The sequence below is a fragment of the Hetaerina americana genome, unplaced genomic scaffold (genome assembly GCF_022747635.1).
Source record: "Hetaerina americana unplaced genomic scaffold, ioHetAmer1.1.p SCAF_833, whole genome shotgun sequence".
In the NCBI taxonomy this organism is placed as follows: domain Eukaryota; kingdom Metazoa; phylum Arthropoda; class Insecta; order Odonata; family Calopterygidae; genus Hetaerina; species Hetaerina americana.
In genome coordinates, this window is record NW_027287465.1 from 54,580 (window position 1) to 59,089 (window position 4,510).

Below are 4,510 nucleotides of genomic sequence, written 5' to 3' on the forward strand. Positions count from 1 at the left end.
AAAACTCTGTATGAAAGAATTTTCAAATAAACATTTTAAATCTGTTCTTATCAGCTTAATATCTGATACGTCCCGCATTGCGGGACCAGAATATTAATCTGATTTTTGGACATTGGCGGGGTACCCGGAGTTTACTCCATCCCTGCCGCGGGTTGGCCCGGCATTGCAGTACCGTCGGGATCGGCCCATCATTAAAAAGGTCCACTTAAAAGCTGATGAGAACAGATTGAAGCTTAAATTGATCCGCGAAAATTATTTATTTTCGCACTTGCAAATTTCAGGCGATCCGGCTGGAAAAATATTCGCGAAATTGCATTTTCGCGGAGAGAAGCGATTTTATTCCATGCGAGCGGAGCAAAAGTAATGTAATCCAAATTGAAGCAGCACAACGAAGTATTAAAAGGAATGAATTATTAAAAGGAGAGAAACTTGGGAAGAAAAAAAATCCCATCTGAAGAGAGTCGTCGTCACTTTAAAGTGTAAGTGTAACAATAAATACAATTTTGTGAAAATAATGCAATTATTTTTTCTGCTTTCAATGCAACGTCAACAACAACAACGTCTTGTCTCCTCAGTATTCCATCATTGGAGACGACGACAACTGTTGAAGAGAGGCGCCGGATCACGTTTCAAACTTTGGCGTGTGACGCCCCTTCCTTCCAGCTGTTTACCTCCCCCCCGAAGAGATGGCGCGCGCGCGCTCCCGGCAAGGAGCGTCATTCAAGACGACCCGACGCGAATCGACTCGCGGAAATAGGCGAGTTCCACTCTTTTACCTTAGTTTTTGAACACCAATCTTTCCACAGAATTTATGCGAAGATAATTCTTGTAAAAGGAGTGTGTGTTTGATGAAAAAAAATTGAACGGAAAAGAAACTCAATACATCGGAGGAAACGACCGATCGCGAGCACTCGGGAAAAATTGGAAAAATGTTTGCAAAAAAATTTTCAGAAATTTTTTGCGAATTTCGCGGAAATCGATGCCCATTTCCGCGATTTTTTCGAGAAAATGGAAAATATAAACAATGGAGAAATCTGGTTTTCCATCTTGTGTAATTGAAAGCGCCACTTTTTTACAGCCTTTTCGATTCCTATTCTCCGATTTGAAGAAAACCCTAATTTGTTTATATTTGAAGAAACCCTAATTTATGTATTTATTTATTTATAAGGAAAGCGTATTTTTACTAATGACGATTAATGCAAAGTAAGTGAACAGCACACGATTTTAAATCTCTACCACACAGGAAGTGAAGTGAAGAGGAAGCCCGTTTTTCGAAAAACTGTCGACCACTGAATACTGGCGAAAAGGGCCCTTTATTACCGCCCTGGATGCCCCCCTCCATTTTCGGAATGTTTGAAAATTGCGCCCGACCTTTCCCGGGAAGCGGGGAGAGAGCTTGCAATACGTCTCGTGTGTCGCTCACAGAGATGGCACGACCTAGCGAAGGACTCCGCGTTGCAATTTACTGTCTCGCCTCCGGACTCCGGGGACGCAATTGCTCCGGCCGTCCTGCCCCCCGCGCCCCCCCAAAACTTTTCTTGCTGCAGGAAAACAAGGAAGCCTTCGGAAACACCCCCGCAGGACCCTACGCGAATTCTCCCCGACCAATGCCACCCCGCGGCGCCTACGCCAATCCTGCGCCCTCCGCCCCAAGTGCTCCGGGGTCGTCCCTACACATGTAAATATTGCAGAAAAGGGCTCCCTTATCGCTTCTCGGCCTTATGGCTAAGATCAAAGTGTAGTATCTGTTCTTATCAGCTTAATATCTGATACGTCCCGCATTGCGGGACCAGAATATTAATCTGATTTTTGGACATTGGCGGGGTACCCGGAGTTTACTCCATCCCTGCCGCGGGTTGGCCCGGCATTGCAGTACCGTCGGGATCGGCCCATCATTAAAAAGGTCCACTTAAAAGCTGATGAGAACAGATTGAAGCTTAAATTGATCCGCGAAAATTATTTATTTTCGCACTTGCAAATTTCAGGCGATCCGGCTGGAAAAATATTCGCGAAATTGCATTTTCGCGGAGAGAAGCGATTTTATTCCATGCGAGCGGAGCAAAAGTAATGTAATCCAAATTGAAGCAGCACAACGAAGTATTAAAAGGAATGAATTATTAAAAGGAGAGAAACTTGGGAAGAAAAAAAATCCCATCTGAAGAGAGTCGTCGTCACTTTAAAGTGTAAGTGTAACAATAAATACAATTTTGTGAAAATAATGCAATTATTTTTTCTGCTTTCAATGCAACGTCAACAACAACAACGTCTTGTCTCCTCAGTATTCCATCATTGGAGACGACGACAACTGTTGAAGAGAGGCGCCGGATCACGTTTCAAACTTTGGCGTGTGACGCCCCTTCCTTCCAGCTGTTTACCTCCCCCCCGAAGAGATGGCGCGCGCGCGCTCCCGGCAAGGAGCGTCATTCAAGACGACCCGACGCGAATCGACTCGCGGAAATAGGCGAGTTCCACTCTTTTACCTTAGTTTTTGAACACCAATCTTTCCACAGAATTTATGCGAAGATAATTCTTGTAAAAGGAGTGTGTGTTTGATGAAAAAAAATTGAACGGAAAAGAAACTCAATACATCGGAGGAAACGACCGATCGCGAGCACTCGGGAAAAATTGGAAAAATGTTTGCAAAAAAATTTTCAGAAATTTTTTGCGAATTTCGCGGAAATCGATGCCCATTTCCGCGATTTTTTCGAGAAAATGGAAAATATAAACAATGGAGAAATCTGGTTTTCCATCTTGTGTAATTGAAAGCGCCACTTTTTTACAGCCTTTTCGATTCCTATTCTCCGATTTGAAGAAAACCCTAATTTGTTTATATTTGAAGAAACCCTAATTTATGTATTTATTTATTTATAAGGAAAGCGTATTTTTACTAATGACGATTAATGCAAAGTAAGTGAACAGCACACGATTTTAAATCTCTACCACACAGGAAGTGAAGTGAAGAGGAAGCCCGTTTTTCGAAAAACTGTCGACCACTGAATACTGGCGAAAAGGGCCCTTTATTACCGCCCTGGATGCCCCCCTCCATTTTCGGAATGTTTGAAAATTGCGCCCGACCTTTCCCGGGAAGCGGGGAGAGAGCTTGCAATACGTCTCGTGTGTCGCTCACAGAGATGGCACGACCTAGCGAAGGACTCCGCGTTGCAATTTACTGTCTCGCCTCCGGACTCCGGGGACGCAATTGCTCCGGCCGTCCTGCCCCCCGCGCCCCCCCAAAACTTTTCTTGCTGCAGGAAAACAAGGAAGCCTTCGGAAACACCCCCGCAGGACCCTACGCGAATTCTCCCCGACCAATGCCACCCCGCGGCGCCTACGCCAATCCTGCGCCCTCCGCCCCAAGTGCTCCGGGGTCGTCCCTACACATGTAAATATTGCAGAAAAGGGCTCCCTTATCGCTTCTCGGCCTTATGGCTAAGATCAAAGTGTAGTATCTGTTCTTATCAGCTTAATATCTGATACGTCCCGCATTGCGGGACCAGAATATTAATCTGATTTTTGGACATTGGCGGGGTACCCGGAGTTTACTCCATCCCTGCCGCGGGTTGGCCCGGCATTGCAGTACCGTCGGGATCGGCCCATCATTAAAAAGGTCCACTTAAAAGCTGATGAGAACAGATTGAAGCTTAAATTGATCCGCGAAAATTATTTATTTTCGCACTTGCAAATTTCAGGCGATCCGGCTGGAAAAATATTCGCGAAATTGCATTTTCGCGGAGAGAAGCGATTTTATTCCATGCGAGCGGAGCAAAAGTAATGTAATCCAAATTGAAGCAGCACAACGAAGTATTAAAAGGAATGAATTATTAAAAGGAGAGAAACTTGGGAAGAAAAAAAATCCCATCTGAAGAGAGTCGTCGTCACTTTAAAGTGTAAGTGTAACAATAAATACAATTTTGTGAAAATAATGCAATTATTTTTTCTGCTTTCAATGCAACGTCAACAACAACAACGTCTTGTCTCCTCAGTATTCCATCATTGGAGACGACGACAACTGTTGAAGAGAGGCGCCGGATCACGTTTCAAACTTTGGCGTGTGACGCCCCTTCCTTCCAGCTGTTTACCTCCCCCCCGAAGAGATGGCGCGCGCGCGCTCCCGGCAAGGAGCGTCATTCAAGACGACCCGACGCGAATCGACTCGCGGAAATAGGCGAGTTCCACTCTTTTACCTTAGTTTTTGAACACCAATCTTTCCACAGAATTTATGCGAAGATAATTCTTGTAAAAGGAGTGTGTGTTTGATGAAAAAAAATTGAACGGAAAAGAAACTCAATACATCGGAGGAAACGACCGATCGCGAGCACTCGGGAAAAATTGGAAAAATGTTTGCAAAAAAATTTTCAGAAATTTTTTGCGAATTTCGCGGAAATCGATGCCCATTTCCGCGATTTTTTCGAGAAAATGGAAAATATAAACAATGGAGAAATCTGGTTTTCCATCTTGTGTAATTGAAAGCGCCACTTTTTTACAGCCTTTTCGATTCCTATTCTCCGAT

The 4,510-nt window shown here is 44.3% G+C and overlaps 3 non-coding genes across 3 annotated transcripts; all 3 read left to right on the forward strand.

Moving 5' to 3' along the window:
• LOC139698369 (U2 spliceosomal RNA) lies at positions 1 to 194 on the forward strand. The gene has a single exon (XR_011702908.1). It is a non-coding gene; the product is annotated as a U2 spliceosomal RNA (small nuclear RNA).
• Positions 195 to 1,705: 1,511 nt separating this feature from the next.
• LOC139698359 (U2 spliceosomal RNA) lies at positions 1,706 to 1,898 on the forward strand. Its single transcript, XR_011702899.1, has one exon. It is a non-coding gene; the product is annotated as a U2 spliceosomal RNA (small nuclear RNA).
• Positions 1,899 to 3,409: 1,511 nt separating this feature from the next.
• On the forward strand, positions 3,410 to 3,602 carry LOC139698360 (U2 spliceosomal RNA). The gene has a single exon (XR_011702900.1). It is a non-coding gene; the product is annotated as a U2 spliceosomal RNA (small nuclear RNA).
• The last annotated feature ends 908 nt before the right edge of the window (positions 3,603 to 4,510 follow it).